We start from the raw sequence: 14,254 nt of genomic DNA, 5'->3' as shown, positions 1-14,254 counted from the left end.
TTGGAAGTTTCTGAATCTGTAAGAAAGAAAAGCCAGCATGTGTTAAAGGGTAGTAAGCAACAGTGATACTTTCATATAATCAAAAGAATTGAAAGATACCTCCCTTTTGAAATGATACCGCTGGGTCTGTTTTCCTATAAACCTTTGAACTGTCACATTTGGGGAAGCATTGGCCAGTGGGAAATTGTTAGGAAAGAGGTAGCAGAATACTTGATGAGCATCTGTTGTGTACCAGGTGCTAATTCATGATAAAAATTAGATATGGGCACTGCTCTCAAGGAGCCTTATTGGAGATGTGAGATGAATATTTATGAAAAAGTCAATGTTAGAACTAAAAACAAATAAACTGCTTAGTAAGAAGAAACCGGTGCCTATGAATCTTTTCTAAACATTGTTCCTTTTACTGCACAGATGTGGCTTAGTCACAGGTTATGCGTGCCCTTTGAAGCTTGTTCTCTTGAGGCCAGAAGGTGGCACTGACCATCAGTAGCCTGAAAAAGGATAACAAAACTATGAAACTGCTTTTTTTTTTTTTCTTTTTGGCCACACCACGCGGGATCTCTGTTCCCCAACCAGGGATTGAACCTGCGCCCTCAGGAGTGGAAGTGCAGAGTCTTAACCACTGGACCACCAGGGAATTCCCTTGCTTTTCTTGTAAAATTAATACAAGTCTTGCCATGGAATCTGAATTTCAATTAAGTTCTTTCACTACCACCCTCGCATCCCCACCCCGTGTGAAATGACATGGATCATTTTATTCCTAAACTTAGGTTAAACCAGGCCCTTCCTCATTCCCCAAGATGGGGAGTCATTACTCAGGCTGCACAAAGGGGTGCCCTAATATTCCTGAGGTGACAGGAATAAGTTGCAAGCTTCCTCATTGCAAACTAATATCGGTTATTTCCCATATGTAGGGGAGAAACCTGAGAGGGACGTTAAGTAACTTTTAGGGCCCCACATTAAAGATGTGGGGCTACCGAGGTCAATACACAGGTCCATGAGACACCAATGGCCGTGAACTTTCCATAGAGCACCTTTATTATTTAAAAACAGGTTTAGAGAATTGGGCAATCTCTGCTACTGGCAAGCAAAAAAATCTTAGGAATGGCAACCTAGTTTCAACTTTTGGTAACATGGTGGGCCTATGTGATTTCTTTGGGTTTTTATGAAATACTACAGTTGCTAAAGGGGAAACAGTACAATGTAATGAGCAAAGTGCTCATTCAAGAGTACGTAATCAGTATTAGTAAATCCTCTTCACTTGGACTTTGGACCATAAAGAAATCACTTCTGCTGAAAGTGATCCTTGCTCACCAGAAGTGCAGCTGGTGGTGATTAGACAGGCACAGTAGAGTTGAAGTAGAATTTTAGCACTAACAGAGTAGAAGAGCCTTTTAGCATTGGGCCACTTCCTTTATCTTGTATAAGGACACTGTGAGGCCTATGAGGTTTAGTTGGTATGTACCTCCTCTCAAAAACACTATGTGGTTGAGCATATACTTTATATATATATATATATATATATATATATATATATATGAAATAGGAATTCAGTTCAGTTTGGGGGACAATATGAATATGGTGGGGTAGGGGGCAATCTATCCATTCTCACAGAGTTGGTTATCAGAATTAAGTGAGATAATAAATACTTGGCACTACTGAAAAAGTGGTTTCTAAGCTCAATGGTTTTGGGGGTTTTTTTCCTAAGAGGTAAAATTCAAGTAACAAAATGGGCCATTAACCATTTTAAAGCAGACAATGCCATGGCATTTGGTACACTCACAAAGTTGTGCAACCATCACCTATAACTGGTTCCAAGACATTTCCCTCACCCTTAAAGGAAACTCCTTACCCATCAATAGTCACTTTCCACTCCTCCTCCCCAGTCTCCTGACAACCACTGATCTGCCTTCTGTCTCTGGATTTATCAATTCTGGTTGTTTCATATAAAGGAAACCTACACATGACATTTTCAGTCTGGCTTCTTCACTAAGCATAATGTTTTTGAGGTTCCTCCATGTTGTAGCCTATATCAATACTTCATTCCTTTATATGGCTGAATATTCCATTGTATATATATACTACTACATTTATTTATCCAGTTATCCAATAATAGACATTTGAGTTGTTTCTACCTTCTGACTATTATGAATAGTGCTTCTAGGAACATTCGTGAACAAGTATCTGAGTACCTATTTTCAATTCTTTTGGGTATTTACCTAGGAGTAAGATTATTGGGTCATATGGTAATTCTTATGTTTAAAATTTTGAGGAACCACCAAATGCTTCCACAACAGCTGCACCATTTTACATTCCCATCAGCAATTTGCAAGAGTTCCAATTTCTCCACATCCTTACCGACGTTTATTTTCCTTTTCTTCTTCTTCTTCTTGTTTGATTCTAGCCATCTTAGTAGGTGTGAAGTAGTACCTCTTATCTCATTGTGGGGTTTTTTTCCTTCGTTTTGTTTTGTTTTTCTTTTGGCAACATCACGCAGCTTGTGGGCTCTTAGTTCCCCCATCCAGGGATTGAGCCTGGGCCCATGGCCCTGAAAGTGTGGAGTCCTAACCACTGGCCTGCCAGGGACTTCCCTCATTGCGGTTTTTTGTTTTTTAAAATCAATTAATTAATAATTTTGGCTGGGTTGGGTCCTCATTGCTGCACGTGGGCTTTCTCTAGTTGTGGCAAGCGGGGGTTACTCTTAGTTGCAATGCGCGTGCTTCTCATTGTGGTGGCTTCTCTTGTTGCAGAGCATGGGCTCTAGGCGTGCGGGCTTCAGTAGTTGTAGCTTGTGGGCTCAGTAGTTGTGGCTCACTGGCTCTAGAGTGCAGGCTCAGTAGTTGTGGCATGTGGGCTTAGTTGCTCTGCAGCATGTGGGATCTTCCCGGACCAGGGCTCAAACCCGTGTCCCCTGCATTGGCAGGCGGATTCTTAACCACTGCGCCGCCCGGGAAGTCCCTGTCTTCTCGTTAAGTTGTAGGATTTCTTTATATGTTCTGGATACTAAACACTTATCAGAGAGATGATTTGCAAATATTGTTTTCCATTCTGTGGGCTGTCTTTTCACTCTCTTCATAGTGCCCTTTGATGCAAAATAAATTTTTTTGTTTTTGCTTCAGTCCTAATTTATCTTTTTTCTCTGTTGCTTGTACTTTGGATGCCGTATGTAAGAAATCATTGCCAAATCCAAAGCTGTGAAGATTTACCCCTACGTTTTCTTCTAAGAGTTTTATGGTTTTAGCCCTTATATTTAGGTCTATGGTCTATTTTGAGTTAAATTTTGTATATGGTGTGAAGTAAGGGTTGAACGTCATTCTATTCCATGTGATTACCCAGTTGTCTCAGCACCATTTGTCAAAGAGACAAGTCTTTCCCCATTGAATGGTCTTGGCACCTTTGTCAAAAGTCAGTTGCCCATAGCTACATGGGTTTATTTCTGTACTCCCAATTCTATTCTTTTGCTCTATATATCTATCCTTATGCCAATACCACACAGTAGATTTATAGTAAGATTTGGAATCGGGAAGTGTGAATGTTCCAATTTTCTTCCTCTTTTTCAAGACTGTTTTGGTTATTCTGGGTCCCTTGAATTTCCATATTAATTTTAGGGTTATATTATTTTCTACAAAGAAGTCAGCTGATATTCTGGTAGGAATTATGTTGAATCTATAGATCAATTTGGAGAGTACTGCCGTTTTAAAAATATTAAGGTTTCCAATTCATGAGCATGGATGTCTTTCCACTATTTCTTTTTTTTTAATTAATTCGATTGCACCAGGTCTTAGTTGTGGCAGGTGGGCTCCTTAGTTGTGGCATGCAAACTCTTAGTTGCAGCATGCATGCGGGATCTAGTTCCTCGACCAGGGATTGAACCTGGGCCCCCTGCATTGGGAGCGTGGAATCTTAGCCATTGCCCCACAAACAGGAAACTCCCTCCACTATTTAATTATTCTTTAACTTGTTTAAGCAGTGTTGTAGTTTTCAGGGTATAACTTCTGCACTTACTTTGTCAAATGTATTCGTAAGTATTCTTTTGATGCAATTGTAAATGGAATTTTCTTTCTGTATATTTTACCCAGGGCCACAGCAGTGAAAGCACCAAGTCCTAACCACGGAACCACCAGGGAACTCCCTGGAATTGTTTTCTAATTTCATTTTTGGATTGTTCATTGCTAGTGTATAGAAATACAACTGATTTTTGTGTGATCTTGTATTCCGCAACTTTGCTGAATTTGCTTAATAGCCCTGAAAGGTTTTTTCGGTCCATTCTTTTGTAGTTCTCATGTATAAGATCATGTCATCTGTGAATAGAGATTGTTTTACTTCTTCCTTTCCTATATGAATGCCTTTATATCTTTTTATTGCCTGATCGCTCTGGCTAGAACTCCCACTACAGTGTTGGCATCTTTGTAACTTTTTTTGGCTGTGCCACATGGCTTGTGGGATTTTAGTTCCCCAACCAGGGATCGAACCCGGGCCCTCAGCAGTGAAAGCGCCAAGCCCTAACCACTGGACCGCCAGGAATTCCCAACATTTTTTTTTAAAAGTTGGGCTTCCCTGGTGGCGCAGTGGTTGAGAGTCCGCCTGCCGATACAGGGGACACAGGTTTGTGCCCCGGTTCGGGAAGATCCCACATGCTGTGGAGCAGCTAGGCCCGTGAGCCATGGCCGCTGAGCCTGCGCGTCCAGAGCCTGTGCTCCACAACAGGAGAGGCCACAACAGTGAGAGGCCCACGTACCGCAAAAAAAAAAAAAAAAAAAAAAGTTACTTATATCCTTAGTAATCATTCTCCTAACTGAATTCCTTTAAGTTTATGTGGAAGACCATTTGTCTCTGTTCCAGTAGATACTCTAATTTTGGCCAATCCATTTAAACTGGATTCTTTAAATAAAGAACATAAAGTATATAACACTTTCTTTTGGGAATCTAACTTTATGAGTAACAGGTCAACATATTGAGTATAGAGTGCCTGCAGGGCGTAGGCACTGTGGATGCATGTATCAAGTCTTTGCTCAGTAACCTGCCCACAGATACCCACTCAGGACAGATCTTCAACTTGTCCCATGGGAAATGCCTGGGGATTTTTAGCTTCTTAGATGCCTACAAAGATTTGGGAGCATTTCTCTAAATAGGAGTGAAGATAGAGAACTCACAAGTGTATCATAAATTTCCCTTATTTGCTGCCATGAAATTATTTTTGAAAGAATTCCTCTCTAGAGGTAACCCCCAAGGGCCAATGACTAACTTCAGGGTAACAGAACGTGTGAATTGTTTACTACAATAGTCCCCATAAGGAAAACTATAGCCTCCTTAGAGAGACCTAAGTTCCTAATTCCTTCTGATTGGAAGATAATTTAAATGACAATACTGTTCGCCTCAAAAGAACTAAGACCACAACATTCCCCAGTATTTGAAATATACTTTGTCTACTTTAACGATGCAAAACCAGAGGAACAAAGGGGATATTTTGGGAGAAGGAAGAATTTGCTTGCCACACTATTCATCAACCCCACTAAGGCTGAAATATATCTTCCCTAGGGAAAGGGGATATTTGGTCCCAGGATGTATGTTATTAGTTATCTATTGCCACATAACAATGTACTCCAAAATTTAGTGTCTTAAAATTAAAGCATGCTTATTATTTCACAATTTCTGGAAGTCAGGTGTGGCTTAGCTGGAATTACAAGGCTGCAATCAAAGTGTTGGCCAAGGCTGTGGTCTCATCTGAAGGCTTGATTATGGAAGGATCTACTTTCAATGTTGTGTTTGCTGGCAGAACTAAGTTCCTTGCAGCTGTTGGATAGAGGGCTTTAGTCCCTTACTGGCATTAACCAGAAGCTACGTTCATTCAGTTCCTTGGGCCTCTCCTACATGGCAGCTTGCTTCTTCAAAATGTGCAAGCTGAGAAGGCAAAAGAGAGTCCAGCTGGATGAGTCAGTCTTTTGTAACCTAATCATGAAAGTGACATCCCATCACTTTTGCCATAATCTTTTTTTTTTTTTTTTTGCCATAATCTCTTTGTTATCAACAAGTGACTAGGTCAGGACCACACTCAAAGGGAGGAGATTACAGAAGGGTAATCAATGGGGGCCATTTTTGAAAGCTGGCTACCAGACAACACTAGTATAAATCTAGATACAGATGCTGTTCTTATAAACATATTAGATTCCAAGAACCTGCTTCTTCAGCCCATTTGTCTTGAAGATGAAAGGAGTAAAAGAGATGTAAGCTTTCAGTCCTGACTTGTACTTACACCAATGAGAGCAGGTTATTCCCACATGAAGTCTTTTTTTTTTTTTTGCGGTACGCGGGCCTCTCACTGTTGCGGCCTCTCCCGTTGCGGAGCACAGGCCCAGCGGCCGCGCAGGCCCAGCAGCCATGGCTCACGGGCCCAGCCACAGCCACTCCGCGGCACGTGGGATCTTCCCGGACCGGGGCACGAACCCGTGTCCCCTGCAACGGCAGGCGAACTCTCAACCACTGCACCACCAGGGAAGCCCTCACATGAAGTCTTTGCTGAAATAAATTCTATCAAGCATCCTTCACCAAAATAGGCTGGTTTCAACTATAGTGAAGATCTGTCAAGGCAAGAAACCTTTTCTGTTTGGTAAATGCTGAAGAGAATTTTTTAAGCAGCTGGAGCAACCTCACTTGACCCATTGTCATTCATTTTGATGCCATGATGATTCCATAAGGGCTTGAATCCCTGGGACCATTAGTGGCTCATGACCGAAATTTTATCAGGAACACTTTCCACCATGCTTAGCCTCTAAGCTTTCAAATTGCCAGCCTTCTGTGTGAGTCTTAAAGTAGAAGGTATCTTGCAATGCTGCTCATTTCCTGGCCATACAGTCAGAAGTTTGTCCATGTCAACTTCATCATTAGCCTTTTCTGTTCAGTTCTCTTCACTTAGGCACAGTTTTCCTTGTTTATATGATTCATTCTTTTTTATCCCTAAAAAAATTAAAATATAATACAAATATGCATAAAACATATAGTAGAGTGAATGCACAGTCAAGAAGCAGAATACTTTCCAGTCATGTAAGATGAAAAAGACCAGCTGTACAACACTGTGCTTATAGTTAATAGTACTGTACACTTAACAGTTTAAGAGGGTAGATCTCACATTGTGTTTTTTACCACACACACACACACACACACACACACACACACACACACACACACACACACGAATCAGCAGGGCCATGCCAGGTCTTCAATTTGGAAAATAAATTTTAAAAAGAAATAGAATACCACTGTACCTCTGAAATTGGCCACCCACACCATTCTCCTCATCCCTTCCTGATCACTCTCTCAAGTAACCAGTGGTAATTACCTGCTTGTCTTTCTTTATAGTCCCCACACCTCCACTGGCTCTTGCCCAGAACACAACCAAATAAAAGAAACAAGCAGAAGCAGCGGTCCTCCTAACTCCACAGAGGACTTCATGATGATGGATCCTTGGCTCAGACCTCCTCAGGCAACAGGAAACTGTAGTTTTATTTCCCTAAAAATCTCAGTCTATTTTTATGTTTTAGAAATCAACATAGAAATGGAATCATCATGTATGCCTTGCTTCTTTGGTTTTCCCATTATGTATGTAAGTTTCATCTGTGTTGTTGTGTGTGGCTGTGATTTGTTCATTTTCATTATACTACCATCTATTCATTCTACCAGGTAGGTGGACATTTGGGTTGTTTTCAGTGTGGGCTGTTAGGAAGAGCGCTATGCTGAACTTTCTTAAGTGTGTCACTGAGAGTTTCCGTGGAATGGAATTAGTGGGCCGTAGAGTATGCAGAGCTTCAACTTCACCAGACAAGGCCAACCTGTATTCTAAAATGATTGAACCAACCGAGCAGTATATAAGAGCTCCTACTATCATTCCTTCTTTGACTTCCTGACTCCTTCCTCTTGAGTACTTTTATCCCATGTGCAACATTTGCATTTTCTTTCCACTTTGAAACTTTTTTAAAAAAACCACTGCCTTTTTAAAATTGCAATTGTATGGCTCTTCACACTAGGTCTTCCAGCACTCTCATTATTTTAAGTGTGGTAGTGAATGATATTTGTAAAACACTTTGAAACTAAGCAAAAACACAGCAAAATAAATGTTAATGAAGTAGTGGAAACCAAAATGACCCTTACAGCCATCTTGTACCTATTTGTGGCTGACAGAATTGTAGTGCTTTATTCTGAAGCTTATTTTTGTTCTTAGCTAGCTTATGAGTTAAATATTGGCAAACATAATGGTCAATATGTGTCATACATTTGTCAAAACCCATAGGATGTACAACACGAAAAGTGAACCCTAATGCAAACTATGGACTTTAGTTAATAATAACGTATCACTATTGGCCCATCATTTCTAACCAATGTACCACACTCTGCAAGATGGGGGAAGTGAGGGGGTGTAAGGGAACTCTGTACTTTCTACTCAATGTTAAGGTAAATCTAAAACTGCTCCCCCAAAACTATTAATTTAAAAAAGTTGTAAGCAGAATAACTTCTGCATAATGGTAAAGAAATTTCCATTTCTCTACACTTGAGGTTCTAGAGCAGGGATCAGCAAACTACTGCCTATGGGACAAATCTGGCCTGCTGTCTGTTTTTGCACAGCCTTCCAGATAAGAATGGATTTTATAGTTTTCAAAGGTTGGAAAAAAACCCCAAAAGAACAATATTTTGTGAATTCTGAAATTTACATGAAATTCTAATTTTAGTATCCATAAAGTTTCATTGGAACACAGCCACACCCATTCATTTACACATTAATTATGGCTGCTTTTGTACTACAATGACAGAGTGACAAAGATTGGCAATGTTATAGAGACTGTATGGCCCACAAAACCTAAATATTGACTACCTGGCTCTTTACAGACAAAATTTGTTGGGAGTTCTCTGGTGGTCCAGTTGTTGGGACTCTGCCTTTCCATGGCGGGGGGCGCGGGTTCTATCCCTGGTTGGGGAACTAGGATCCCTTAAGCTGAGTGGCAAGGCCAAAAAAACAAACAAACAAAAAATGTCGATTTCTGGGTTAGAGAAGGCAGTCTTCATGGAGTCAGGAGATATGAGTTCTAAACTGTGTAAATGTGTGACCTTGGGTTACTCATCGTCTCTAGAACCTAACTATAAATTCCAGAATTTATAGTAACTTCATGGGCAAGTTCTCACTGGAAAGTGGGCATGGATTCAGGCCATAACAAATCAAACACCTCCAGCTTTTCCAAAGCTGATCACGCTATATAAATTTACCCTTGCTTTCAAGAAAACACTATATAATTTTTTTAACCTGTAAAAATACTGGCAAGTATGAAAAGAAAATGAGAAATGCAGAAGAATCTCACTGTAATACTGGTTATTATGATGGAAAAACTGGAAATGAATTAAATGTACATAATAGGAGAGTAGTAAAATAAATTATGATATATCCATACCAGATAACAATACTGTATATTCTCTCCAAGTTATCTCCCAATTAGGCAGATCTCCAAGTAGTCATGTGGAGTGACTTCCAAGATGTAGTAAATGAAAAAAGCATATTACAAATTAACAAGTACAGAATGATGTCTTTTGTTTTATAACACAACTATTTCTATATGTAGATATACTGCTGCATAGACTAAAAAGTCTAGACCAGTGCTGTCCAACAGAAATACATTGTAAGCCATATCTGTGATTTCATATTTTCTAGTAGCCATGTTAAAAATGTAAAAAGAAACAGGTAAAATTAAATTTAATAATATATTTTATTTAACTCAATGTATAAAAAATTATTTCAACATGTAATCAATATAAAAAGTTAATAGCGAGATAGTTTACATGTTTTTCATACTATATCTTTGAAGTACAATGTGTATTTCACACACTTAAAGCACATCTCAACTTGGGCCAGCTACATTTCAAGCATTCAATAGCCACATGTGGCTATCATATCAGACAGCACAGGTCTAAACACATCAAAGTGATAACAGTGATTACTCTGGTGGGGGAGGGGAAGAATGAAGGGGGACACTTTTTCTGCTATATTCTTTTGTATTGTTCAATTTAAATTATTTCATGTAGTACTTCATTAAAAATAATAATATATATTTAAAACAAGTCAGAAATATGTACTTCATGTTTTATTCTTTGTTTTTTTTTTTTTTGGCCGTGCCACGTGGCATGTGGGATCGTAGTTCCTTCATCAGGGATTGAACCCATGCCTTCGGCAGTGAAAGCTTGGAGTCCTAACCACTGGACTGACAGGGAATTCCCTGGATAAACATTTTCTGAGTTTGAGCTGTCTGTGAGGAGTTAGGATATGCATTATGGAAGATAAAAAGAATGAGTCATTGTTGTCCTACAAGATTTTTGGAGAAAACTTTTGGAACTGCCTTTACAGCTTGCAAATTCTCTTCAGGTTGGATCTGACTTCTAGCCATAGCCAAAAGCCCTTTAGTTGGGTCCAGTAAATCAACTAGGTATTATGGCATTGTCTAAAATGAAGTGTGACAAAAGATTTTATTATGTGACTTGCAAACTGGCAGCTCCAAATGCTTCCCAAAACATTTATGTTCAGCAACAACAATAAATTAAGTAGATAATGCAACAAAACGACTATGGGTAAGCTCAGCTTTATATGATACCTTCTTGGGACTTCCCTGGTGGTGCAGTGGTTAAGAATCCGCCTGCCAATTCAGGGGACACGGGTTCAATCCCTGGTCCGGGAAGATCCCACGTGCCGAGAAGCAACTAAGCCCGTGCAGCACAACTACTGAGCCTGCGCTCTAGAGCCCAGGAGCCACAACCACTGAGCCCGCGTGCCACAACTACTGAAGTCCACGTGCCTAGAGCCCGTGCTCTGCAACAAGAGAAGCCACCGCAGTGAGAAGCCCGTGCACCACAATGAAGAGCAGCCCCCGCTCGCAGCAACTAGAGAAAGCCCGCGCGCAGCAACAAGGACCCAACGCAGCCATAAATAAATAAATTAAATAAAGAGTAAAAGTAAGTCTTTAGTTTGCCCAGGACCTATCAATAGTTTATGATTGCCCTTAGTGAAGAGCAAGCAAACCATGATAGAGACAAAACTATTTGACTGCTATCCTAGTGTATCAATATGTTCTGAAAGAAGGGACCATCAGGAATTTTTTTAATTACCTGGACTTTTTAGAATAACTGAGCTTGCTATTTTTAAAAGATGGGACTTAAAATGCTAAAAGAGTGACGATAAGGGCAAAAGGGGAAAGGAGGTTATGGTTTCCCATTTGAAAAATTTAACAGGATTATCATTTTAAACTGTAAGCAACCTAAGCCTAATCTCTTCGTTTTATGGAGCTGGCTTGTGGTTTGAATCTTAAGGATGAGAAGGAGGTCAGCTGGGGGACAACTGGAGGGAGAGTGCCCTAGGCACGAAGTCCAGCACCTTCCAGTCTTTAGATCCCAGTGGCTGGCCAGCCAACCAAGAAAGATACCTCCCCAGCCTTGCTAACAGCCTCCTCTCACCTCCTTTCCCTCACACCAGCGCCCCCATCGCAGCTCTCTCCCTTAATGTTCCAGCACCGCCCCACTCCAGCCTCCTTCAACACCCTTCAGCCTCCTCTCAGCACGGCCTCCCTCAGACAGTGTCTCTTCTCCGCCTCTGCCATCAGTCTTTGGAGTCTCTCCTCACTGTCCCTCTTCTCTTTGAGGGTCTATCATCAGTCCCTTCTTAAATTTGTGGACGTCTCCCTCTGCCTTCAGATCTTTTCCCTCAGGCCCAATTTTCAGTCTCCCTCGGTCCCGTCCCTCAGTCTATAGGTCGACCCCCTCACTCAGTCTGAGGTGTCTCCTCTCTTGGTCTGCGGGGTCCCCTCTCTCGGTTTGAGTGCCTCCCCACTCGGTCTGCGCGGTCCCCACCCTCGTTCTGCGGGGTCCCTTCCCTCGGTCTGGGGGGACCCCTCTCGGTCTGAGCGTCTCCCCTCTCGGTCTGCGGGGTCCCCTCCTTCTGAGGTGTCTCCTTCCTCGGTCTGCGGTGTCCCTTCTGTCCAACGACGTGCTCCCCTCCCTCGGGTCTGCAAGATCTCTCCTCAGTCCCCACCCTTGGTCTGAGGGTGGGGGGTTCTCATCTTCCCGCTGGCCTTGAGCACCGGCTTTCTCCACTCACCTCCCGGCCGCCAGCTCTCTTGAGCTCGCTCTCGCCGGGCACGGTCTCGGGCGCGCACGCCGGGCGGCGACAGCGGGTGACCGCGCGCGCAGCGTGCGCGGTGACGTCAGTGCGCTGGCGGCGGCGGCGGCGGCGGCGGCGGCGGTAGGGCTGTTTGTTCTGCTCTCCCGCAACCGAAGAGCCGAAGTGGTGGCTGCGGCAGCGGCGGCTGCCGGCAGTGCCCGCGGGCAAGCGGGGCCTGTGAGCGCGGCGGAACGGCGGGCGGGCCCCGGCGCCGCGCAGGCAGCCCGAAGAGGAGGGGGCGGCGGCGGCCGGCGGCCGGCGGGGGCGGCGTGCGGCCTAGCGTCTCAGGTGAGGACCGGTGCCCTTCGGGGCGGCGGACGGCGCGGGGCAGCCGGCGGAGCTCCGCGGCGCGGCCCGCGTAACCTGCATTGCGTAATGGGGCCGGTGCGCCAGCACCTACGCCATCGGCGCGGCGCGGGGGCGGGGAGGCCGGGGCGACGCGGGCTCGGGCCTGCGGGCCTCCCGCGTCCCCGCGCCGTTCGCGCCGGGCCAGGGCCGCCTGCGCCGTTGGCGGCAGGGCGGTTCGCGGGCTCCCCGCCGTTGGCGCCGCCGCCCCCCGGCTCCGGCAGGGGTGCAGGGCAGGGGCGCGGGCGGGGGGCGCGGGCGCAGCGGCTGGGCGGGTGGCCGGGGGCGGGCGGGGGGCGGGCCGAGGCGCCCGGCACTTCCTGTCGCCGCCATTTTGTCAAGTGAGGAGGAGGAGGAGGAGGAAGCGGCCGCCGCGGACTCCGCGGCGCGCCTGGCCCCGGTAAGTCCGGGCCCGGCGTAGTGGTCACAGGCGCCGCTGTCCCCGGCCGCAGTCCCCGGGGCGGGCTTGGCCCCGGCCCGGACGCTCACGTGGGGCGGGCCCAATGCGCTCCCTGGTGCTTTGGTCCTCTTGTCCAGGCTGGGGCAGCGCGCCCCCGCCCTCATTTCCTCATCTTCCGGGCTGTCCCCGGAGCTCTGCAGAGAACGGGGCTGGTTCCCCGGTGGGGGGAGAAGGCTGCCGCTGCACACCTGCCCGGAGACAGGCTCTTGGGGGCGGGAGCGGTGCACTGAGGGGCGAGCCTGGCCCCCTTTATCCACCCACTCCCGGCTTGGCAGCCCCTCACTGGGCGCTTTGTTTTGCTCGGTCGGTGCTTGTTGGCGTCCTTGCCAGGGTCTCGTCTATTTGCAGTCTTGTGCGTGGTGGTGGTATGGGGTGGGGATGTGGGGGAGTTGTGATTCAGCGAAATAAAATGACCCCCCTCCCTCCAAAACGGAAATAACACAACTTCACCCGACTGAGATACTCCTAAGGCCCAGCCTTGGATGAAGATGGGAAATCCCACTTCGGTGTAGTGGGCAGTATAAATACTTCTGTTCAGGCCCGTGGATGAGTCATGTTCTTTTGCTGAGTGACTGACCTCTCTTTTAGTCAAGATCACGCATTGTTTTCTGAAGTGTTGTTTTTGTTTGTTTACTCAATGTTTTGTGCAGCCTCGTGCGGTGTATGGTCTTGGCCCTTGGGTTACTTTCTGTGTGTGTGCTGGATGCAAGAAGTGACCTCTTGGAGAAGTGAATGAGAATTGAAGTGTCTTTGCTTATCTTCGAGAGGGCTCTACCTGTTCGTGTTTACAGAAACCGTCTCAGTGTACCTCTAAGCCAGTGGCTCTTTGGTGCTGTAATAATGTTTGGGAGATTTTTATGAATGGGGCTGTCAGGTTCCTTAAATTGTTAGTTCTTGGAATCTAGTCCTTGGAGGTTGTAAAGAAAGCGATACGCAGTAGGATTTATGAATATGTTACCAGTTTCGAGAAGTTTTTGGATGGCACAGTCTATTTTATGACTTAGCCAGTAATATGATAAAACATTATTTTCGGTTTAATTTGGATAGGATTTATCTTTCCCCCAAGGCATTGTAGATAACTAACCCCTTCTCCCCCAAATTTTCAGCCTGGGGAAAATAAACCTCTCCGATGATTTCCCTCGACCACATCGAGAAAAGCCTGATCTAAAACAGTGCATTGCTCCCCTGTTATCTGCCCTACCCCATAACCTTAGTAGGAAACAAAGTATCTAAGGGCTCAAGCTGTGGAGTGAGTTAGTCTCTTA

At 44.6% G+C, this 14,254-nt stretch overlaps 1 long non-coding RNA gene across 2 annotated transcripts; it reads right to left on the bottom strand.

Annotated features, from left to right (window-relative positions):
• Positions 1-5,972: 5,972 nt before the first annotated feature.
• On the bottom strand, positions 5,973-12,319 carry LOC137222195 (uncharacterized). 2 transcript variants are annotated; one of them, XR_010942373.1, is made up of 3 exons: positions 12,122-12,319; positions 9,435-9,508; positions 5,973-6,954 (listed from the first exon to the last, which is right to left on the bottom strand). It is a non-coding gene; the product is annotated as an uncharacterized lncRNA (long non-coding RNA). The 2 variants fall into 2 exon arrangements; XR_010942372.1 differs by lacking the exon at positions 12,122-12,319 and having other exon boundaries at positions 9,435-12,114.
• Between the last annotated feature and the right edge of the window lie 1,935 nt (positions 12,320-14,254).

The sequence above is a fragment of the Pseudorca crassidens genome, chromosome 3 (assembly GCF_039906515.1).
Source record: "Pseudorca crassidens isolate mPseCra1 chromosome 3, mPseCra1.hap1, whole genome shotgun sequence".
NCBI classification, from domain to species: domain Eukaryota; kingdom Metazoa; phylum Chordata; class Mammalia; order Artiodactyla; family Delphinidae; genus Pseudorca; species Pseudorca crassidens.
The sequence above is the reverse complement of the archived record's forward strand: the minus strand, read 5'-3'. Positions and strand labels throughout refer to the sequence as shown.